The 25,971-nt window shown below is 41.2% G+C and overlaps 1 protein-coding gene and 1 non-coding gene across 34 annotated transcripts in view; both read right to left on the bottom strand.

The window, feature by feature from the left end:
* HECW1 (HECT, C2 and WW domain containing E3 ubiquitin protein ligase 1) overlaps positions 1-25,971 on the bottom strand; it is a 461,351-nt gene that overhangs the window by 371,611 nt on the left and 63,769 nt on the right. The gene's annotated exons all lie outside the window — the stretch shown is intronic.
* LOC118143962 (U7 small nuclear RNA) lies at positions 13,640-13,701 on the bottom strand. Its single transcript, XR_004728440.1, has one exon. It is a non-coding gene; the product is annotated as a U7 small nuclear RNA (small nuclear RNA).

Raw genomic sequence — 25,971 nt, 5'->3', positions numbered from 1 at the left:
AACCGATTAGAAATTTTCTGAACAGCTGAAGCAGCTGTGGTCACGAGACCACTGCACATGGCCAGGCATGCTGTGCCGTGTGCAACCTGCACGACATTCTTACCTATTGACACAATGAGCCTTGTTTTAATCGCCTGTGTCCCGATAAAAACTCTCCTTGCCCAAACGCTATTCAGAGTTCTCAAGCCGGCCTTTACCTTGGCTTGGAAGAACAACCTGCAGCACAAGTGATTGCATCCACCCCACTAAAGGGAAAGTCTCGAATAAACACTAGCATAGCTCCTGTCAGTTCCAGGCTCTGCTCCGAGGATGACAATTCCAGCCTCCTCAAAATGCCTATCTGAGAAAACTCAGTGCTGCCAAAAGAATTTATTGTTTCTTTCAGAGAACACCTGATGCTTCTGAGCTCACTTTTCTTTAAGCATTTACTTTAGAAAACTTTCAATTATACATTCTTTCTGTGCCCCTTTGAAATAGAAACCTTCTACCACCCAGAAATGTCCCCTCAAGTTTGTGGGAGCCATCTCTTTGAAATGCAAACATTCGCTGGGCACTGTAGCTCACACCTGTAATCCCAGCACTTTGGGAGGCCAAGGCGGCAGGATCACCTGAGGTCCTGGAGTTCAAGACCAGCCTAACCAACATGGAGAAACCCTGTTTCTACTGAAAATACAAAAAATCAGCCAGGCATGGTAGCCCATGCTGGAAACCCCCCTACTTGGAAGGCTGAGGCAGGAGAATCTCTTGAACCCGGGAGGCGGAGGTTGGGGTGAGCTGAGATTGTACCACTGCACTCCGGGCTGGGCAAAAAGTGAAACTCTGTCTCAAAAGAGAAGAAAAGAAAAGAGAAAAGGAAAGAAAAGAATAAAGCATTCAGTAAGATAGCTCTCTTGTCACCCAGGTCCTGTGGGAGAGTAAGATCCTAACTTTGTGGGGCCTTGATCCAATTAGCGACACTATGTCCTGTCCTAAAGATAGGAGACTTTTGTCTCTCTTCTCCAGGGAAGCGTCAATTAACAAACCCAGATGGCCTAATCCCATAGGCCACCCCCTTACCTTCCTTTAGTCCCTTTCCTTGAGCACACACCACATTTGTCTCAGGGGAGCTGAGCTGAGGTTTCCTGAGGTCTCTTCCTTACTGCGGTAATACTGATTAGACTCTGTCTCGTCTCCTTAACTAGTGTCCAGCTTTGTGTTTCTCTGACAATTCCAACCTAGGCCAAAAGTCCCATGAGGGCAGGGCCAGGCCTGTCTTGTATAACTGGCCACGACCAGAGTGAAGGTGTGCAGTAGATATTTACATAATGAATACATAAACATAAGCTATTTTTTCACCTGATGTCTACTTTGATAGTGAGCTGTTTCATTTATTTATTTATTTATAAGATGGAATTTCACTCTTGTTGCCCAGGCTAGAGTGCAATGGCATGATTTCGGCTCACTGCAACCTCCATCTCTCAGGTTCAAGCCTGGAGATTCTCCTGCCTCAGCCTCCCAAGTAGCTGGGATTACAGGCACATGCCACCACACCCAGCTAATTTTGTATTTGTGTTGGTCAGGCTGGTTTCGAACTCACAGCCTCAAGTCATACACCCGCCACAACCTCCCAAAGTGCTGGGATTACAAGCATGAGCCACTGCACCTGGCCGAGTTGCTTCCTTTATCTGCCGTCTTGCAAAAAATATAGTGCTGGACAAACAAATGCACCAAGAAAATGACTTCAGGTTTCTTGAAAAAATCTACTGCCAACTAATCATGGAGTGATTTCACTGGTTTCTTTTGATTATTCAACAAACTTTACGTGAGTCATGCAAAATGGTCTTCAGTTTCAGGCTTTCTTTTGAAATTTCCTCAGGATAAGAATAAACTAACATAATGATGGAGCAACAAAATTAGCTGCGTTGATACCTACTGTTGAAAAAAGCAAAAATATTTATTTGTTATGGTGCCGAGATATGAGATTTCTAACCATAATCTGCCAAGAACTGCAGAAATTATTGATATCTTGAGCTAAATAGTCACAACCAACATTCTTGCTAAGCAACAATTTATTTGTTATTACAAGTTCAAAATAAATTCTTTGGGTAAGACAAAGAGTCCATTTATAATTCAGTTTGTACTTTTCTTCAGCAATATACAATCTAACATCTAAACACAGAGAATACAAGATATTACATAATAGCAAGAATTGTCAGGTATTAAATACACATAATTTAAGAAAGTGGGGTATACAACTGCAAAAGGATTGTAACCTTAAAATACAATAATACTTGTGATATGTTACTGATGAAAACACACAATTACCAATTACCATATGCTTGACTGGGTGCAGTGGCTCACGCCTGTAATCCCAGCACTTTGGGAGGCCGAGTTGGGTGGATCACTTGAGGAGTTCAAGACCAGCCTGGCCAATATGGCAAAATCCTGTCTCTAGGGCATGGTGGCAGGTGCCTGTAATCTGTAATCGTAGTTATTCAGGAGGCTGAGGCAGGAGAATTGCTTGAACTGGGGAGGCAGAAGCTGCAGCAGTGAGCTGAGATTGTGCCACTGCACTCCAGCCTGGGCAACAGAGCAAGACTCAGTCTCAAAAAAAAAAAAAAGTAATGTGGCTTTATTCTGACAAGAAACAAAAAAAATCCTTATCCTTTGTTCAGTAATCTTACTCCAGGAATTTTCTTTAAAAAATAATCAAAATCTGGGTGTGGTGGCTCATGCCTGTAATCCCAGCACTTGAGAGGCTGAGGTGGGTGGATCACCTGAGCTCAGGAGTTTGAGATTACCCAGGGAAACATGGTGAAACCCCTTCTCTAATAAAAATACACAAAAATTAGCTGGGCGTGGTCATGCGCACCTGTAGTCCCAAGTAGTAGAGAGGCTGAGCCACGAGAGTTGCTTGAGCCCCGGAGGCGGAGGTTGCAGTGAGCCGAGACTGTGCCGCTGCACTCCAGTTTGGGCTCCAGAGTGAGACTCTGTCGCAAATCATCATCATCATCATCGAAGAAGGAAAATAAATAATGTATGGGATGTTCACTGCCATATTATTTGCGATATTACACAAAAAAAGGAAACAGAGAGGACTGTCTCAATAGGTTAGGAGACATCAACTTGCGGGAGCACGTTGCAGGTAGCACAACTGGTTGTGATGACGATAATGGAGGAAAATGAACCTGTTTGAAATACAGCAAGTATCAAAGGCAAGGAGAGGACCCACAGCTGCAATCCCAACACTTTGGGAGGCTGAGGCCGGTGGATCGCCTGAAGTCAGGAGTTCAAACCAGGCTGGTCAACATGGTGAAACCCCATCTCTACTAAAAATACAAAAAGTAGCTGGGCGTGGTGGTGGGTACCTGTAATCCCAGCTCCTTTGGGAGGCTGAGGCAGGAAAATTGCTTGAACCAGTGAGGCAGAGGTTACAGTGAGCCAAGACTACCCCACTGCACTTCAGCCTGGGAGACAGAGTTTTACTCTGTCTCAAAAAAAAAAAGGGCAAGGAGAAAAATGTTGTCATTATAATCTTATGATAATTATGTATGCATATGAATGTGGAAAAGAACATGAAAAAGGAAAGATACTTTTCTTTTTAGTTCTGTAATGATTGTCATTCTTGATGTCATGTTTCTAGTGCCATAAACACGCACACACCATTTTTCGATGAGAGAAAGATCCTATGGAGTACAGATCTTGACCAAAACAAGTGTGAAACCTGTTGGGACAGCACAGTGTGCATCGTGCAGACTTTAGAACAAGACTCTGTCTTCAAATTCCAGCCCTGCCACTGAAGGTATCCCTCAGCAAGTTACTCAGCCTCTGTAGCCCTTGGCTTTCCCATCCACTTGTATTTCATAGAGGTACTCTGAGGATTAAATGAGTACGTGCTTAAATCAGTATACGGAGCATCACGAGTAGGTCAGTATTGGCTAAGTGGTATTTTTATTATTATCAAGGAACCTCTTTACACAGAAGGCTCCTTGTTATGAATTTCTCTGAAACTCTCACAGATAAAATGGACTTTGATTCTACCCCAGAGTCATGAGTCATACTCTTCTCACATGAAAAATATTTTAGTCAGTCCTTTATCTATACTTGGACATTTAGTTGTGTTCTTTTTTGTTTTTATGTCCTAATGTTAATGAAATCTTCACACATATCATTTTTTCATTTGGTGGCAAGAATTCAGCATAGGTATTTCTCTCCACACAAGACCATTCACTGGACATAAGTCATTGCAGACAAATTCCCTGACCAAGATTCCCTAGTCTAGAGTCTAGGAGAATTGCTAATTTTCTTTGGTGATTTTGTGCAAGAAAAAGACTTGGAAAGTGGAAGTGTGAAGGAAACATCAGATTTCCTACTTGCATACCTTAAGTCACAAGTCTACCATGGGGAATGTAAAGATGAATTAACACTGGCTGTTCTAACACTATTTTTCTTATAATAATTACCCTAAAATATTATAGGTTTACAGAAAGGCCCCCTAGCATTCCATGGAGTGTGGGTTCTCAGTTCGACTTCTGGGCGTCCTTCCTCATTTTGTGTTAACACAGCGTGCTTCTCCGTGAACAGGCACAGAGCTTATTCTCTGTACATCCTGCCTCTCCAGGCTCATGGACATCTACAGCCTCAGCTCTAGAAGAAAGACTCAGAAATCTGCATTTCTAGCTTCCAAACCCCCTTCTCTAGAGCTCTGTGATTGGGACTGCCTTTTCCATTGGATTGTCCATTATTCACCACACCCAGTCAGCAGTAGGGACTCGGGCAAGCCAATCAAGGGAGATTTTGATGAAAAGGAACATCAAGGGCCAGTGTGTGACGCATTTGAGTCCAGCCTAGAGCAGGTCTTTTACTTTCTGTCCACAGTCTTCAAGCTGGATACACACACACACCTCCCCTCTCACAAATGTCCTTCTCCCACGTTTCAAAATAACACAGGTGTATCTCTTCCCCACTATGAGTCTTATGTCGATTCTGGAAATAAAATCCCTTTGGAAAATGAAGAAAGGGTTAATGAGATCATGTCCTTGTGAAGCTTCCTTACATCGAGGAGCTTTTGTATGTTTTTCCATCTTGCTGGCTTTAAAACTATTTTTGTTAAGGGTAAAGCATGGAAACAGACTCAGAGGTGAGCATGTTGGGCCATGTTGCTACGCATGACTTACAATCCAACAGGGAAGCAGAAGTGGTAATAAGTTTTGAATATCCTGTTTCTTCTATTTCCCAGCTGAAGCCAAATTGCTCCTGCAAGAGATGCCCATAAGAGCAGAGCAATAAAAAATGATAAAGGGGACATCACCACCGATTCCACGGAAATACAAACTACCATTAGAGATTACTACAAACACCTCTATGCACACAAACCAGTAAATCTGGAAGAAATGGATAAATTCCTGGACACTTGCACTCTCCCAAGACTAAACCAGGAAGGAATTGAAACCCTGAATAGACCAATAACAAGGGCTGAAGTTGAGGCAGCAATTAATAGCCTACCAACTAAAAGGACCTCTTCAAGGAGTGTTTTTCCATCTGTTTGTGTCCTCTCTTATTTCACTTAAATAAGAGAGGACACAAACAGATGGAAAAACACTCCATGCTCATGGTTGGGAAGAATCAACATCATGAAAATGGCCATATTGCCCGAAGTAATTTACAGATTTAACGCTATCCCCATCAAGCTACCAATGACCTTCTTCTCAGAACTGGAAAAAACCACTTCAAACTTCATATGGAACCAAAAGAGAGCCTGCATAGCCAAAATAATCCTAAGGAAAAAGAACAAAGCTGGAGTCATCATGCTGCCTGACTTTAAACTATGCTATAAGGCCACAGTAACCAACCAAAACAGTATAGTACTGGTACCAAAACAGAGACATTGACCAATGGAACAGAACAGAGGCCTCAGAAGCAACACCACACATTTACAATTATCTGATCTTTGACAAACCTGAGAAAAACAAGCAATGGGGAAAGGATTCCCTGTTTAATAAATGGTGTTGTGAAAACTGTCTAGCAATGTACAGAAAGCAGAAACTGGACCCTTCCTGACCTTACACTAAAATTAACTCCAGATGGATTAAAGATCTAAACATATTATCTAACACAATAAAAAGCCCAGAAGAAAACCTAGGCAAAACCATTCAGGACATAGGCATAGGCAAAGATTTCACGGCTAAAATACCAAAAGCAATGGCAACAAAAGCCAAAATAGACAAATGGGATCTAATTAAACTCCACAGCTTCTGTACAGCAAAGGAAACAATCATTAGAGTGAACTGGCAACCAACAGAATGGGAAAAAATTTTTGCAATCTACCCATCTGACAAAGGGCCAATATCCTGAATCTATAAAGAACTAAAACAGATTTACAAGAAAAAAACAAACAAGCCTATTCAAAAGTAGGGGAAGGATATGAACAGACACTACAAAAGAAGACATGTATGAGGCCAACAAACATATGAAAAAATGCTCATCATCACTAGTCATTAGAGAAATGCAAATCAAAACTACATTGAGATACCACCTCATACCAGTTAGAATGGCGACAACAGATGCTGGAGAGGATGTGGAGAAATAGGAACACTTTTACACTGTTGGTGGGAGTGCAAATTAGTGCAATCATTGTGGAAGACAGTGTGGTAATTCCTCAAGGACCTAGAAATAGAAATTCCATTTGACCTAGCAATCTCATTACTGGGTATATATCCAAAGAATTATAAACTGTTCTATTATAAAGACACATGTACATGTATGTTCATTGTGGCACTATTTACAATAGCAAAGACCTGGAACCAACCCAAATGTCCATCAACAATAGACTGGATAAAGAAAATGTGGCACATATACACCAGGGAATACTAAAATGATGAGTTTGTGTCCTTCATACGGACATGGATGAATCTGGAAACTATCATTCTCAGCAAACTGACACAAGAACAGAAAATCAAACACCGCATGGTACAATTAGAACATGTGGACACAGGGAAGGGAGCATCCCACACTGTGGTCAGTTGGGGAGGACTAGGGGAGGGATGGGGGTGGGGAGGGTAAGGAGGTATAATGTGGGGAGAAATACCAGATATAGGCGATGCGGGGAGGAAGGCAGAAAACCATCTTGCCATGTGTGTACCTATGCAACAATCCTGCATGTTCTGCACAGGTACCCCAGAACCTAAAGTACAATAAAAAAAAAAAAAAAAAGAGTAGAGCAAACAGTGCAGGATAAAACATTGGCAGTGGAAGAACTTTATTTCATCATACAAGAGAACACAGCAAAGCTCCATTTCTCACCTGTGTTATTTATCTTAGAAGGCAACTTCAAAAATGGGATGGCTGTCTCAGCCATTAACACATGGGGTTTGAATCTAAAAAAAAGGAAGGTAAGATTTCCCAACAGGGAAGAAATCTGACTTGGCTGCTGGGTTTGCTGAAGAGGATTGGCTTTGCTGATTTTGTTAAAACGTGACCATTTTACTAATTGAGTGACATGAATGAGCCAAAATTGGCCATTCTTAAGATTTTGACAAAAGCATTTTAAAAGAAGATTGAAAAATACTGAATCATATTACAAAGATGTACTAACTGAACAATATTTCTTTGTTAATTTTTCTAACAATATTAATCAATTATAGAAGGTACCACTAATAAAATAATAATAAGCACAATTAGCAGTCATTCAGGAAAACCTTTTCTGGGTAGATGTTTCAGAAACTGAGACAACGACTCTAATTTGGGCCAATCAAATCCAAAGTTAGCTGGTTTCTAGTCCTTTTAAAAAATAAAGGAGAATCTAATCAAACTGTCAGATGATAGGACCTTAAAAATAACTTTTTTGTGATTTTTGTCATAAGCCCTAGGAGTTATAAACAAAAATGGAGTGACATTTTGTGACTTTTTCCATTCCTATGTACTTATTCACATATTACTGTAACCATGCCTTAAATACAAACAGAATTAAGTCTTAAAACTGTCCTCACTACTTACAACAGTGAAATTAAAAAACAAACACAACAACAAACCAAATATGTAAATATAGAATTGATGCCCAAACAGTCTCATTTTAGCAGGAAATAGCACCCATTTGTGGGTACTGGAACACTAGGGAGATAAAAGCCCCTTCCTCCTCAGTAGGAGATATACTACTGATAAAATTCTATATTTTTTCTACTAAAAATATATAGCATGTGTGATCTACTGTGTATGAATCATAACTGTAAAATAAATTAATCTAGATATTTCTAATACATAGAAACTCTATGTTTACAAAGAATTTTAAAAAATCAAATTCCCACTTATGTACTTATTTTTGTTGACAGGATATATGACATCGTGATGAGTAAGACTTCCTGCCAGAGGGATATACTATATTAGGATAAAATGCAGTAGGGTTGGTGAAATAGAAATGTAAGTTCCAGGGGAAAAGAATAATATAAATGTCCAACTGTTAGTGAAAAGCTTTATATGTATTTTATAAACTGATCATGGAAAGTCTCAAAGTCTGTGATATTCAGATTCCATAGGGTATATATTCTTTTTGTTTGTTTGTTTGAGATGAAGTCTCTCTCTGTCGCCAGGCAGGAGTGCAGTAGTGCAACCTGGGCTCACTGAAACCTTTGCCTCCCGGGTTTAAGCAATTCTTCTGCCTCAGCCTCCCAAATAGCTCAGACTACAGGCACACGCCACCATGCCCAGCTAATTTTTTTGTATTTTTAGTAGAGATGGGGTTTCACCATGTTGGCCAGGATGGTCTCGATCTCTCAGGAGATCCACCTGAAAAATAGATCCACCCACTTCGGCCTCCCAAAGTGCTGGGATTACAGGTGTGGGATACCACGCCTGGCCCCATAGGGTATATAATCTTAAACAGATAACTTTATTGTAAAATTTTAATATTTAAGTAAACAAAGATAATATACTTTGCTACTGATTAGACTTATAAAACACATTTTTTAAAATGTCAACATTAAAAGTGCAAACCTCGTGAGTTGAAGGGAGAGCTAAAGACAGGCAGGCAAGCTGTAACATAAGAGATGATGCAGAAAGAAACACGAGGCTGTTCCTGAGCGGGAGCACTCGGCTTGCCTGGAGAAAACCATGGAGAGAGAGTGTGCCATGAGCGTCTGGAAGGTTCTCAGCGTGGAGGCAGGGGGTTTGACTCTGTTATATAGGATTTGTGGTCATTGCAGGATTTGGAACTCGGAGGAGAAATGGTCTAGCTTAGCATTATTGAACAAATACAAGGTCGGAAGCATGCTGAGAGAGCCTTCAGAGGAGCCATAGCCAGCTAGCTCTTGATGATGAGAACGCTGGAGAGGGTCCTGGCTACTTCACCAGTTCTCCTGGAGAAGAACATGGCCAGCCCAAAGGGATCTCAGAGGACTGCGGGTGTGCGAGGATGTGTGTGTGCTGAGTGTGGGATGTGAGTGTGTGAATCTGTAGTGTGTGAGAGTGTGGGGTGTGTGTGAGTGTGTGAACTGTAGTGTGTGTATGAGAGAGTGTGGGGTGTGTAAGTATGGTGTGTGTGGTGTGTGAGTGTGTAGGTGTGGGGGCTGCACATGAGATAGAGTGTGAGGTGTGTGAGTGTGGGTGTGTGCTGTGTGACTATAGTGTGTGAATGAGTATGCATGAGTGTGGGGTAAGTATGGTGTGTGTGGTATGTGAGTGAATGTGTGTAAGTGTGGGGGGTGTGTGAGATAGTGTGGGGTGGGTGTAGGGTGTGTGATGTGTGACTATGGTGTGTGAGTGTAAGAGAGTGTGTGACTATGGTGGGTGAGTGTGTGTATGAGTATGTGAGTGTATGTAAGAGAGTATGGGGTGACTAGTGTGTGTAGTAGGTGTGTGTGTGAGAAAGTGTGTGGGGTGTGTGACTATGATGGGTGTGTGTAGGGTGTGTGTGTGTGACAGGGTGTGGGGTGTGGGTGTGTGTAGGGTATGTGAGTGTGTGAGTGGTGGAATATGGGTGTGAGTGTGTGAGTGTGGGGTGTGTGACCATGGTGTGTGTGTAGGGTGTGGAAGTGAGTGTGTGTGTTGAGGATCAAGATGACCTAGGGGCAATGGCAGGAAAGACTTGGGTTGTCATCCTCAGACTGAACAGGGCAGCCACAGCTGACAGAGAGTCAGGGGCCCAGGGCTGGCTTCGGGGGCCTGTGAACCAGCGCTGGCACTGGGAACCCTGTGCTGGGTTTAATTTTCTGCTGTTGCCATCTCAAAATCCTTAATAATTTTTGCACAAGATGTCCTATATTTTCATTTGTCACTGGGCCCACGGTTATGCTGCTGGTCCTAGAAGCAGTGTCCCTGGGTCAGAGGCCCACACCTGCCCAGCATACTGGCATCCCTGACCTCACTGCTCCTTTTCCAGTAGGCAGAGTCCTGCTGATCCTTGTCTTACCATGTGCCACACCTGTTCTTGTTCTTCATGCAGCAGTGCCTGATACAGATTTAGGGGCTCAAAAAATGGAGAAATTGCTCAGAGCTGCAGGAGCTGTAGAAGGTTAGCAGAGGAGCCATTGGTCTGTGCCAAGAGGCTCCCATCCTCTCCTTGGGCACTGTGCATGCTCCTGGGCATCTGTCCACCCAGGACGCATTGCTTTGCAGGGGGCTAATCAATGCCTCTCCACAGGTGGCAGAAGGTGTTCTAGAGCAATGGAGCCTTTCTCTGATTTGCAGAAAGTCATTATCTAGAAGAGTTGTTTCTCAGTGTGAGTGTGTGGGGACGGGTGGGGGATTCCACTCCCTCTTCCACTTAATGAGTGAGTTCCTACCATGGTAAGACTGTGACCTCACCCGAACCCCAAAAGAAGAGATTTTCTTTTTTTTCACATCTTTTCTTGAGTGTACACAGAACAAGCACTATTTTTTTTCTACAAGTTCTCCTTTGGATTATATCACCCTCAAGAAAAGTGCACTGGGACCAGGGATGGGGGCTTTTGTGCTCGAATTAATAAGCCTTTTTTCTTTTCCTTAAGAATTTAATTTATTGGATGATATGAATGAGTTTGAGAGCTATGCACCCAGGCTTTAGCTCACTGATCTCCTATAACAATCAGTGCTTTTATGAAATGAACCTAATTCACACACTACCATGTACATACTTAAAAAAAATGGCTCAAGGGCAGGGGAAAAGTAAAACTCAATCTAAAACATAGTTTTTTTCTTACTCATATACATAAATGTAAAATATTACAAATTATTCTTCATATGAGTTTTAAAACCATCGTAGATTTAAATTTAATAAATAAAAAAAGGTAAGTAATGTAACTCCAAACTTAATTAAAAACTTGCCCAGATGACTTTGTAGCCATGCAGACTGTGGACAAAACTATCAAAACACACTCCTAGAGACTCTCACTGGAGCCCGGCCCGACTCCTGCTCAGGGCGGAAGGGTGCTGAGAGAGTGGCCCACTGCACTCATTCTGAGGGTGGTAAATCAATGAGGCGGGACGTTCATCATATGCAGTTACCCTCTGAGAGCCGGGACCTGTAGCAAACTACCCTGGACTCGAACGCTGAATTAGATCATCACAGAGGTGCTGGCTGGCTGTCATCAAAGCATGGTTCACTCTATGCAACATGGAACAACTGACACATGTGACAAACCCTGGAAAAGTCTTAGAATGAAAATAGTTGTCTTAGAAACAATAAGACCTATTTGGGTTCAGACAAAATCAGGTTAAGACAGAGGCAGTACCTACCTCTTTTAATGAAAATATCCGCAAAATACCAAACTTTTTAGGATACCAAAATATCAAAATCCCGTAAGATGTCAAAATTAAGAAACGAACAAATATCCTCTATGGGACAGCCGATGGGAGGGATTTCACCCGCTATAGCACTGGTGGCAAGAGAAGGATAATACACAGTGTTTGCAGGAGATTGGAAAATTCCAGGTAGCAGTTTCACGTGACTAGCAAAAAGACACTTGAAATAGCTACAGAAGCTATGAGCTCATAAAATCCTGAAAAACCGGGGTGTGGATCAAGCTGGCTAATACTGACTGGACCCAACATGGTGCCGGGTTTGGCCTGGGTTTTCCCTAGAACCTCATTATACTCTCGTTAACGTCCTAACTCACACACCCACCACCCCATGACAGTTCTGGGAACACCCGTATTTGATATAAAAATGGGTGGCACCACAGTTCCAAGAAATTTCTGCTTCTTCCAGGAATTTTCATGAATATTCCACCCCTTGGTTAAAGAAAGCCATAAAGGTAGCCGGCCAAATCCATGGGGTAAACTCTCCCTTGAGTATGCCTGCACTTCCTTTTCTTGAGTATGTACTTTTTGCTTTGAAAATAAATCTCCCAACTTTCACTATTTTTGGACTCATCCTTGAGTTTCTTCTTGTCATGGTGTCAAAAGCATGGACATTGGCTTGAGTCCAGGTCCAACCGGTATTTGGGGACCGACCGCAGCCCACCAGTATCAATAGCACCAGCCTAAGAGAGGGAGTAGATGATGCCCACGGGCTCTGCCCTTGGGGGCAGTAACATAAGAAGTGTGGCTCCCAAGCAGGGAGGAAAAGGCTAGTGTTCCTTCAAGTCACCTGGCAGATCTGCCACCCTGTGGCTGTGTGGGCAAATTTGTGAGGCAGCCAGTCTTGCCCAGGCCCTGGCCCCCAGGAGATGCCTTTGTGTGTGGATGGGAGTTGACAGCTCCTTTAGGAAGCCTGACAAGGCAGCACAGCGCCTCCCAGACTGTGTGACCTCACATACAATGCCATGCACACCCTGGGAAGTTTACATTCCCCTTTTAAGGCTGAAGCCCCAGTAACAAACACCATACCATTAACACTTCTTTCTTTTTCTTGGGAAATAAATAGAATTAGCAATATATGACAATTATCAATTGCCATTAAGTCATTCTTAGGATCTGGGAGTCCTTCTATGTAGAAAGTAAATCAGACTTGTGGCAGTAAGTAAGGGGAACACAATGATTGCCAAAGTCTTGTGAAAAACTCTCCCTCATTACAAAACAGTCCTTCAGAGAAACCTATATCGGACCTGCCTCATATGAGGTAGCAGGGTACTGAATGCTGGTTGCTACAGTCCATTATTTTGGCTCAAGGAAGGTAATAAAAGGTGAAGAGTAGCCGGACATGGTGGCTCAAGGCTGTAATCCCAGCACTTTGGGAGGCCGAGGCAGGTGGATCACCTGAGGTCAGGAGTTTGAGACCAACCTGACCAACATGGTGAAATCCCATCTCTACTAAAAATACAAAAATTAGCTGGGCATGGTGGAGGGTGCCTGTAATCCCAGCTATCTGGGAGGGTGAGGCAGGAGAATTGCTTGAACCCAGGAGGCAGAGGGTGCAGTGAGCTGTGATTGCACCATTACACTCCAGCCTGGGCGACAGAGTAAAACTCTGTCTACAAAAAAAAAAAAAAAAAAAAAAAAAAAAAAAGGTGAAGAGCATCCACTTCCCCTTCTATTGAAGCATTTGCATGGTTGAATCCACAGAGCTTCACCATCTTAAAGGATTTCAGAAAAAGAACAAGGCAGAGACTAGTCAAAAAAAGAAGGCCCTTGTCTCTGATTTGAGCAAGGTTTTGTGGAAAAGAAGGGTCCAGGGAGCACACACACACACACACACACACACACACACACACACACACAGGTTGATGGCTTTTCTTTCTTTTCGTGGCAGGGTGACTTTCTGGTAAAGACTGGAAAACCTGCTAGACAAATTCTAAAAGAGCTGTAACACTAGCTTTCTGGTTTTTCATGTACTGCATCTGAACTGATCAGAGAATGAATGAGCATCACAGATTTTTAAGGAAGAGAAAATCTCACTTTAGTTCAGCATTAAAAATAAAATGCCTACTAAAATTAAGATTTAGTGATTAATTGCTGGCTAAATACAGAAATTACCATGGTCTCATAAACCAAAAAAAAAAAAAAAAAAGAATTCTAAGCCCCTCAACTGACTGAACAGACCCTCCTCTTGGCTAAGAGGACCCAAAGAAACTTGAAAAGCCAGTACAGGCCATATGGGACAGGCCTCAAGATACCCCCCTCCCTTTGAGTTCAGTCACAACTGACCAGCACTAACATGAAAACAGAGATCTCAACCCTGACAAAACAAAAGACTCTTTGTAACAATAAGATACCAAATTCCAAACATGTTTGCATAGCATCACAAAACACAAAGCAGGTGCCGAAGGGAATCAAAGTATTTTACTCCAGAATAGATTTTTTGACAAATTTTGATATGGTCCTGCAAAGCTGTCTCTGTGGGGGGACATTCACTTCTGTAGAGAGTCTCTTTCCCTTACAAGGTCTTTCTGTTAGAGTACATAGTTAGGCAGACATGAGCAGGGCAGGAGAGGCCCCCAGGAATGTCAGGTGACCATCAGGTGAAGGTCAGGCAGCTGTTCATTGTGTCTCTAAAATAATAATTGGTTGCAGCCAATGCCAGGGAAAGGCGGTCTCCCACTGGATAGAAAACACATGAAGTAAGATAGGTAGATATAATACATACAGTATTTTGGAAAAAGGGCATGAGATAGGATTTCAGCAGGACAAGTTTTGCAAGATACGGATCATGAAGACCCTGCCGATGAACCAGGATGCAGTAAAGAATAGCCAAAACCTGCTGAAACCAAGATGGCTACAAACGCAACCTCTAGTCGTCCTCCTCACTGCTCATTGTTGGCTAATTATAATACATTGGCATGCTCAAAGACACGCTCACCAGCACCGTGACAGTTTACAAATGCCATAGCAGTGTCCAGAAGTTACTTTATCTGGTCTGAAAGCAGGAGGGATCATGGGTTCCAGGAATTCCCAGCCCTTTTTCTGGAAAACTCATGAATAATGCACCTGTTATTTAGCATATAATCAAGTAACTATAAAAATAAGCAGCCAGCAGCCCTTGGTGCTGCTTTGCCTATGGTGTAGCCACCCTTTTATGGCTTTACTTTCTTTTTTTTTTTTTTTTTCAAGACAGAGTTTTGCTTTTGTTGCCCAGGCTGGAGTGCAATGGCACGATCTCAGCTCACTGCAACCTCTACCTCCTGGGTTCAAGTGATTCTCCTGCCTCAGCCTCCCGCGTAGCTGGGATTAAAGGTACGCAACACCATGCCTGACTTATTTTGTATTTTTTAAGTAGAGATGGGGTTTCACCATGTTTGCCAGGCTGGTCTCGAACCCCTGACCTCAGGTGATCTGCCTGCCTTGGCCTCCCAAAGTGTTAGGATTACAGCCATGAGCCACCATGCCTGGCCTGCTTTACTGTCTCAGTAAACTTGCTTTCACTTTACTCTGCCAGCCGGCTGGCTCTTGAATTCCTTCCTGTGTAAAGCCAAGGTCCCAGGTGGCCTCCCAGGCTGAATCCCAATTTTGGAGTTTGCCCTGTGACCGTAAGGATATAGAAATGTATGTACAATCTTAAAAGATGGGGAAAGGTATCTATTAAAATAGGATCTAAAAAATAAATGTTGACGTTGATTGTCACCAGGTGGTAGCATTAAAGGCAATTTTTTTCTTAATACTTTTCTATATTTTCCAGTGTCCTACAGTGAGCATGTGTAAGTTATTAATATCATTAGGAGATTTAATTGAATTCATTTTAAAAGAATCTTCAATAATGTACCACTTTTTTCTTTTTATGAAGTTTATTTTTACTTATTTATTAGATATACGTATATTCAACATACAAGTCATATTAGGTTGGTGTGAAAGTAATAATAATTTGATACATTCATATAATCAAATCAGGGTCACTGGAATTATCAATCAACTTAAATATTTATATTTTCTTTGTGCCAGGAACATTCAAGTTATTCTCTACTCGCTATTTTGAAATGTACAACCAATTATGTTCATGATAGCCACCCTAGTGATCCATGATCACTAGCTCTTATTGCTTCTAAATGAATAATGTGCCCTTTCTAAGGGAGCACCAATTATTGGCTAAGCCATAAAAGATGTATTTTGTGCCTTGTGTTTGCCATCAGTTCTCCTATTCTCTGCATTATATGAGTTTGCTGTATTATTTGAGATTATTCGATTCTGCTGAAGAAGAAAAGCAAATTAAGTGGATGAAATACGTAAGCAATGTAAAAGCATAGACAGTGGTTTGTATGCCACAGGAGAGTTTCATAGTCTGTGTTTAGTCCCGACAATGAGTAAGCAAATGGCTTGCGAGGCATGGGCAGAATTAATCATAGATGCTAAATGCTGACAGCAAAGTAGAAACCTGAAATGCTAAAAATAGAAAACGGAATATGTGACAGCACAAATGTGTTACTTAGAGTGAGAAAAGAATGGACAGACCGAGTTATGAGCACACAACTGTGGTGACAGCTGGGTCACACCTGACATTGACTATCCACTGGTGACTCCTAGTATGTCCCCCCTCTGGCTCTGCATGTGTTTTGTCCAAGAAGCGCAGTTAGAAAGCACGGTGGTTTAGCAGCTAACTGTCAAACTACAGCTATGGGTTGGTTACATCCATCGCTGTAATAGAGCTAGGGTATGTCAATGCCCTGAGATACCTTCTAGTCTAGGGGTACTCTTGCTGAAACCCAGCTCTGGCCTCTTAATGACACCATCATTGGAGAAGGCTCCTATGGCAGACAGACAAGACACATAAGCTTTGCTAGCCCAGGATTTAGGTAGTGTGGATCTTCCTTCTGTGTATGTATGTGTATATATAGCCCAAGTGTGTTAATCTACCCCATAGCTTTCCATTGTTTGAGTTTTACATTGATTTAATAAGCTGTGGGATTCGTGCATCTAAATTTGGTGTGTGAGCCTTTTTGCTTTCTAATTTCTGGGATAGCTTTCTTGGCAGGTACTTGCACCAAGGTCCTTCTCTACACAGCTCATGGAAGGGGGAAAAGGTTCTTGTTGTTCACGGAATGTTATTAATACTTGAGACAGACTCCAGTTTGGGACTGGATATGAAGTCACACAGTGACCTATTAGCAGTCAGGAACGAGACTGGGTCTAAATTAGGAAGAAATCGTTTGCACAGAATCATCCCTTATAAACGTAGAGGCCTCAAATGAGGGCGGAGATGAGTTTGGAATGTGGAAGGGGGGCATTCTGGGAAGAGGGTCTGTGTGAAGATGAGTTTGTTTGGAAACCTTAAGACTGCCCCATTTGGGATGGTTGGAGATTTCTCAATCGTTCCCTTTGCAGTAAGCTCTCTGGTACTTGAACAGAGCATAGAAAGACGAAGACTAAAATTATACCACAAATACCTCACTGATCAGCTGAATAATTTATGAGAAATAGTTCTCAGTCCATGGCTCCCCTATATCAATGTATTTCATTGTCATTCTCTTTGAAAATCCCTCAAGCTTATCAGGATTTAGTTGTACAATGAAGAAATACGCTATCCCTCCCCTTTCCTATTGTGACTACAAAACACATTTTCAGACGGGCACAGTGGTTCACGCCTGTAATCCCAGGACTTGGAGAGACCAAGGCAGCTGGATTACGAGGTCAGGAGTTTGAGACCAGCCTGACCAATATGGTGAGACCCCCATCTTTACTAAAAATACAAAAATTAGCCAGGGATGGTGGTGCATGCCTGTAATCCCAGCTACTCAGGAGGCTGAGGCAGGAGAATCACTTGAACCCAGGATGAAGAGGTTGCAGTAGACTGAGATTGTGCCACTGTACTCCAGCCTGGGCGACAGAGCAAGACTCTGTCTCAAAAACAAACAAGCAAACAAACAAACAAACATTTCCACACCTGTAACCATGGGTGTGTAAAGGAAATGTCCCCAGCAAAGAACATTTATTTGTTTTGAATCCACTTAGCAAGTTTTCGTCTCTCCCAAGATTGGCTCCTTAAATATTGAATGTTACTAACCTTCCCCTTCTTAGAAAACAAATTACACTAAAAGCCCCAAGGTTCAAAATATGTTGCAGGTCTGCTGTTGTATTCTATGTGCCAGGCACTCTTGGAGTTGGGTAGTGAGGTGACTCTGACTGACATTTTGTGAGACGTATCTGCGTAAAGCTTGGTTAATTGCCAAGAGTCTTGTTATCAACTTCCACTGGTCATTGTGCATTTAATACAACATGGTAGAAACTCTCTTCTTCAATGCAAAAAGTTTTCTTAAGTACCGAATCACTTAAAACCAATAAAATCCTTCTGGAAACTTTTACTTTTAACCTCATGTATTTATTTTTCATAAGAAAGTCAAGTTCTCTCTGTTTTTTAAAATGTGTTTTACTGAATGATGTTCACATTATCTTTATGAGAAGAGGTGGCTTCATGATATCCAGGTCTACGTTTTTCGAAGTTGAGAGAGCTCTTAGATAAAGTGCTGGCAAAGCAACCTGCAGGCAATCTCTTTTTGTGTTTTCATGATTTTCCAGTAAGCTTTTGTAGTAGTCTCATGTTTTGCTATTCAGTGTGTGATCTGTGGACCAGCAGCATCCCTGTTGCCCAGGAGCTAATTAGAAATTTGGAATATCAGGCCCCACCTGCACCTGCTGAATCAGAACCTGCCCCTTAACAAGCTCTCTGGGTGGTTTGTGTGAACATTAAAATTTGAGTAGCTATGACATGGCCCATTCAGTTCCTATTTCGGTAGCAATTTTAAAAGAGATTTATTCTTCCTTTCTGTCCTTATATTTTATAATATTATGTACTATTTAACTAAATTATGTCATTAAAAGTGAGTATTAGTGGCATAAACAAGCTTGGGCAAACACGCAACTTCTGTAAGCATTCAACTCAACCGTGAGGAAGGAAGCGAATGAGTGTAGGATTAGCTGAGTGCACCTCACCCTGCAGGCGTTACTCAGGACGTATTAGAGAGGGGAGAGAGTGTCTAGGAATCCAGAGATTGGCTTAAATGTAGGCTGTTTAAAAGAACCAGTCCTATGATAGTAACTGATATTCACCGATGACTTCTCATGAATTGTTTCTAACCCCAGTGACAAGATGGCAGGAGGGTGTCAGCAGAAGGCGCTGCACTATCGGCCAAGTATCCCCAGTTCTTCCCCCTCCAGGCACTCACAGGATAGCTCTTTCTGACCAGCTGTGGCATGGGGGCAGGAAGCTCATCTGGCCAAGGAACTGTAAGCCAAAGTAACATGTGTCATTTCCAGCCAGTACATTTAAGTTTTAGTGAAATTCCTGGAGCCCTCAATTTCTTTTTGCCCAGCAATATCAGAGGTGCCAGCTACAGCCCGAAAGGAAACACCTCCGACACTTTAGTTGCCTGTGATTCTGGGTTTCTCACAGCAGAACCTAGCCAGTGCTGACCAAGACAGTATTTTCACTTAGAGGGTACAGCCCTAGGTTAGTGATTAAACTCAAACATACCATCTATCAGGATTTAGCTTTAAAATGCGTTAATATAGAGGGTGTGCTTGAGTTTAACCGCTAACCTTGGGTTGGGTAAGTAACACTGAATTTCCTTGATTTAAAATCCTCACTCACCAATCATAGGAGCAGTTATTTCGCTCCTACAGGAGTCTTCAGTTCAGAATGTGGCTTTCCTTCAAAAACCTCAATCTAAATCTGTATCAGAGGAGATCGCTAGTTGATCTACAGGATTTGGAAATAACTTTTCATTAACCAGCATATTGTACAGGCATCCCCAACTTGGAATGAACCTGGTGAGCCAAGTAGACAATCCCTTTGAAGAGACATCTTCGGCCTAGAACCACATTCTGTCCTGTACCCACAGAACATCCCTCACCTGATCCCATCACAAGGCAAGCCGCTCCTGTCATCAGGATATTTGTTATGTTTGTGCTGGAATTAGTCCTTCCTATAAGGTATGTGCTATGGTGTGAAAAAGGCAGCGGTGGGGTCTTCACGGAGTCCACGGATGGGGCATTCAGACATGTTTGAGACTGGCTTGGGCTGTAGCATATCACTTTTTAGTGTAGTGTTGGGGTGGGAAACATTAGAGCTCCCATCAACCTCTAAATGTCAGCGCTTACCTGTAATTACCAAAAGAATCTGATGATTACCAAAAGAAGCTATTTGGTCAAACTGGGTGAGAAGGCAGACTAATAGACAAGAAAGACAAGCTTGAAGGAGTTGGAAATAAATCCAACTATTTAAAGATTATCATAGTTAAAAAGAAAAGCAAATTATAATATAAATTAAAAGCCCAAATTCAATCACATAAAATCCAAATTTCAGACATTAATTAAGAATATTAGTAACAGAAGTCACAAAAAGGATTTTAGAATGAGTAAAAGATAGTGTCTAAAAGAATAAAATACAGATAATTTAACGAACTATTAAAAAGTAAAATAAAAACCCTAAAATTTGAAAGCATGAATCAAAATAACAAAATGAGCTAAAGTTACCTAAAATTATGGTATGTGGTGTTTCAAAATATGTCCACAGATTCTCTGACCTACCTTCAGTGGGTGGAGCCTAATTTCCCTCCACTTGAGAGGCTGCACTTAGTGACTCACTCCCAGTGAAGAGAACAGAGCGGAAGTGATGCGTGACTTCTGAGGCCACGTCTTAAAAGACATCATGACTTCTGGTTTGCTCTCTCCTGTGGTCATTTGCTCTGGAAGAGGCATCTGCCAGGTTGTGAGGACAATCGTGCGGCCCTATGGAGAGGTCCATACAGCAAGGAAAGCAACCACAGGATGAGTCCTCATAGGTGCAGACCCTGCAGACCAGTCAAGCTCTCAGATACTGTAGTCTTGACTGACGTCTTAATGGCTGGGATATGTCCTGAGAAATGTATCATTGTGTGAACATCCTAGAGTGTACTTCAACCTAGATGATTCAGCCTAAGGCACACCTAGGCTGTAGAGTATAACCTATATAACTTATCATTCCTAGGCTGAAAACCTGCACAGCATGGTACTATGCTGAATACTGTAGGCAATTGTAACACAGTGCTAAGTATCTGTGCATCTAAGCATAGCTAAATGTACAAAAGGCACAGTGAAATTACCGTGTCATAATCTTACGGGACGGCTATCATACATAAGGTTCATCTTTGAAACATTGTTATGTGGTGTATGTGTGTACTTGTTACTTTAAGCTACTAACTTTTAGGTAATTTACAAAGCACAAACAGTTAATAAGCACAAACTGCTAGAACTATGTTTTATAAATAAGCAAATAAATACTCTAGGGGTTAGAAAGGAATCAGAGAAGGGGTGTTCTATGATGGAATCCTCCCACTTAAGAGAGGTGACCTCTAAGCATGAAATTTCCAAAGAAGCTGTTTGAGGATAATCTTGATCTTGATCTTTGAGCAAGTGAGCCCTGGAAACCATGGTTATCCAGGACCTTCCAAGTAGTATAGGCCCATCCTCTCCTGCAACACATCTAAGGGTTCTTCCACATACAACCTAACCCATATCCCATCCCAGCTTGCTGGAGCCAGCTCACACCACGTTGTGAGACAAGACCATCAAATTTTCAGAAATTTTGCATGCTGATTGTTAAATAAAAGCATGAAATCATTATTACAAATTAAATCATGAACTTTAAATTACACTAAAGGAAAATGTAATAAATACTCAAAACTCATCAAATCTAATGATTTTACTATGTTATGCAGTCATTGAGCTTTTGAAGTTATTCTGTGTGTACCAAATCTGTATGATGGAAATTCCACTATTAAACATAGAAAAAAACCAAGGCAAAGCGATTTTTCCTATTCTCATACAGTAATCAACAAAGAATACTTCTGTGAACCTTGGCCACCAAAATGTGTGGGGATTTTTCCCCACCAGGCAGTCTTCCAGGAGATTCTCTAGCAGACACCAGCAGGGTGTCCTCTGATTCATTTCTGACTCTTTCTACCTGGAGATAGCATCAGATCTTACAGGTTGAGGGCTCAGTCTCACAAGATTGGGCCCTCTTCAGATGCCAGTTGAAAGCAGGTTATCACCTATAATTCTGAGCCAGTTACTACCATTTACCCCCTGGGTTTGATTAATTTGCTGGAGGGGCTTACAGAATTCAGTGAAACACTTTACTTATGTTTACCAGTTTATTATAAAGGATATTGCAGATGACACAGGTGAACAGCTAGATGGAGGAGACACACAGAGCAAGCTCTGGGGCACGGGGAGTGGACCTTCCGTGCCCTCTCTAGGTGTGCCACCCTTCAGGAATCTCCCCATGTGTTCAGCCATCAGGAAGCCAGCCCCTTCCTCCACACCATCACTGTCTTTTTGGGTTTTGAATGGAAATGTCACTACACAGTCACCGATACAGTTTGGATCTCCGTCCTCACACAAATCTCATGATAAAATGTAATCCTCAGTGTTGGAAGTGGGGCCTGGTGGGGGCGGTGACTGGATCATGGGGGTGGTTCTAATGGTTTGACACCATGCTCCCTTGGTACTGTGAGTTCTCCTGAGATCTCATTGTTAAGGGTGTGTGGCACCTCCCTCCAACTCTTCCTCTTGCTCCAACCATGCAAGGTATGCCTGCTTCCCCTTTGCCTTCTGCTATCACTGTAAGTTTCTGAGGCCTCCCCAAGTAGATGCCAGCATCATGTTTCCTGGGTAGTCTGTAGAAACACGAGCCTATTAAACCTCTTTTCTTTGTAAATTACCCAGTCTCAGGTATTTCTTTAGTGCAGTGTGAGAACAGATGAATACAGGCATCATTGGTTAAATCATTGGCCATTGGTGATCAACTCAACCTTTAGCTTCTCTCCCCTCCCCAGAAGTTGAGGGGTGGTACTGAAAGTCCCAATCCCAATCCCAATCTTTCTGATGACTAGCTCCTATCCTGAAGCTATTTAGGGAAGCCCAGACACCAGCAATTTCCTTAGCATACAAAAAGCACTCTTGTTACCCCAGAGATTGCCAGTATTTTAGAAACCCATATTTCAGGAAATTGAGATGAAGACGAAGTACATATTTCATAATATCACAGCTATATAATGGTCTGCCACTGGGAGTCTCTTCCCAGCTCAATGTTCAGTGGCATCACACTGATGAAATTGGACATCGTGAGACTGTAATGTAAGAATCGCAAATGCTACAAATCAAGTCTTGAAGTATTTGTTTTTTAAAAATTGTGTAGTCTTAAAACAGTGATGGATACAATGTTAATAGCATAGATTAAACTTAAAACTATGTCTATATTTGTTATATTGTAAATAGCAAAAAACATTGATGGAATATTCTTCCAGTATTCAGAAAAATTCTATCCTTAGCAAAATAGTTACTCACAGTCCAGAAGAATAAGTGAAGTTCCAATATATGTCTTACTAGTTAAGATAAATGAAAGTATCAAGCAACATTCAATTTGAATTATACGCATTCATTGGTTGTAACCATTGATTGACTATGGATAGTCAGAAATTTGGCAAAAATCAAGGTAAACATTGTATGAAAATCAATTGACTTTGTAGAATTTATATAAAGAAGATTTTATATTTTATTATTATTTGTAAACTGTGTGCTACACATCCTTTATATCAGTAATATTTTGAAATGAGTGTATGTGTATATACATTCTTCATTTTTCAAAAATTGTCAGGTTTTAAAGATTTACCAGCATACTAACTCATGCTGACTATAGTAGATAAATTACTTTTCTTAATAATGAGTCTTTACTGTGTATTGAGGGTGGAGGATGTTTGCAGCATCTTTACGTGAGAGCAGGAGTGGGAAAACTAGGAATAAGGCGGGAACACCAGGTATCTATTCTCCAGCCTGCCTCGACCTACTAGGTCGACAGGGAAGTGGGCTTTGTGGTAGATGTGGAGAGCTGTTTTCACAGGGGAAAGGTTTATCGGACTGATGTCACTGTAACTCAATTGTAACCTAGGTAGTGAGGTCAAGTGCAAACGGTAGAGGAGGACTACACAAAAGACCGTATCTTACATGCCTTTTCCCCCACAACTCTGTACTTACCTTCACAGAACATTGAGCTTAGGAGATGCTCAAAAAATATTTGATAAAAATTTGCATTAAAATAAAGATATAGTGATAAAAATTAACACATAAAAATCAATAGTGCTTCTATGTGCTGATAGTGAACTATCTGAAAAAGTAATCAAGAAAACAATCCCATTTAAAAGAACAACAAAAGAAAATAATATATCTATTTCTAGGAAAAATTGAACCAAGGAGGTGAAATATCTCTACATTGAAAACCATAAAACACTGATGAAAAAAACTGAAGATGACTCTAATACATGGAAAGCTATCCCGTGTTCATTGATTGGAAGAATTAATATTGTGAAAATAATCATACTACCAAAAATGATCTACAGAATCAATACACTGCCTATCAAAATACCAATGCTATTCTTCACATAAATAGAAAAAACAATCCAAAAATTTATATGAAACCACAAAAGACTCCAAATAGGCAAAACAATCTTAAGAAAAAAGAACAAAGTTGGAGGCATCACACAACTTGACTTCAAAATATACTACTTGACTTCAAAATATACTACGAAGCTATAGTAACCAAAACATCATGGTACTGGCAAAAATCTGACATGTAGACCAATGGAACAAAATAGACAGCCCGGAAATAAATCCACACAACTACAACCAACTAATTTTTCCATGAAGGGACCATGGGGAAAGCACAATCTTTTCAGTAAATGGAGCTTGGAAAGCTGGATGTCCACATGCGGAAGAATGAAACTTAATGCTTACCTCTTACCATATACTAAAATCAACTCAAAATGGATTAAAGACTTAAATATAAGACTGGAAACTATTAAACTACTAGAAGAAAACATTGGGGAAACGTTTCACAACATTAGAGTTGGCAAGTTTTTTCTTAAATAAGATATTGAAAGCACAGGCAACAAATGTAAAAATAGACAAATGGAAATGTATCAAATGAAAATGCTTCCACACAGCAAAGGAAACAATCAACAGAGTAAAGAGAGAACTTAGAAAATATGAGAAAATATTAGGAAACTATACATCTGACAAAGAGTTAATATCCAGAATATGTTAGGAACTCAACTCAATAGCAAAGAACCCAAATAATTCAATTTAAAAATAAGCAAAAGATCTGAATAGACATTTCTCAAAAGAAGAAATACAAATAGTGGACAAGTATGTGAAAAAATACTCAACATCACTAATCATCAGAGAAATGCAAATCAAAATGAGATATTGTCTTACTCCAATTATAACATCTTTTATCAAAAAGATAAAAGAAAACAAGTGCTGGTGGAGTGGGGAGAAAAAGAAACCCTTATGCAATGTTGGTGGAAATGTAAATTTGTACAGCCATTATGGGAAACAGTATTGAGGTTCCTCAAACAATTAAAATAGAACTACCATATGATCCAGCAATTCCACTGCTGAATATTTATCCAAAGGAAATGAAATCAGTATGTTGAAGAGACCTCCACTCCCTTGTTTATTGTAGCACTATTCAAAACAGCCAAGCTATAGAAACAACGTAAGTGTCCATCAAGGGATGAATGGATAAAGTATGGTATACACACACACACACACACACACACACACACATGTATATATATACATACATATACATATATATATACACACACAATGGAATACTATTCATCCATAAAAAAGAATGAAATTGTGCCATTTGCTACAACATGGATGAACCTGGATGACATTACGGTAAGTGAAACAAGCCAGGCACAGAAAGACAAATACCACATGATCTCCCTCGTATGTGAAATCTTAAAAAGTTGATCTCATAGAAGTAGATAGTAGAATAGTGGTTATCACAGGCTGGGGTTTAGGGGAGAGAGGGGAATGAGGAGAGGTTGGTCAATGTGCACGAAGTTACAGTTAGAGAGGAGGAATACGTTCAGCTCTTCTATTGCACAGTAGGTGACTAGGGTTAACAATAATGAATTGCGTATTTCCAAATAGCAACAAGATGCTGGGCACTGTGGCTCATGCCTGTAATCTCAGCACTTCGGGAAGCAGAGTTGGGCGGATCACCTGAGGTCAGGAGCTTGAGACCAGCCTAACCAACATGGAGAAACCCAGTCTCTACTAAAAATACAAAATTAGCTGGGTGTGGTGGTGCATGCCTGTAATCTCAGC

Source organism: Callithrix jacchus, chromosome 11 (assembly GCF_049354715.1).
Source record: "Callithrix jacchus isolate 240 chromosome 11, calJac240_pri, whole genome shotgun sequence".
NCBI classification, from domain to species: Eukaryota; Metazoa; Chordata; class Mammalia; order Primates; family Cebidae; genus Callithrix; species Callithrix jacchus.
The sequence above is the reverse complement of the archived record's forward strand: the minus strand, read 5'-3'. Positions and strand labels throughout refer to the sequence as shown.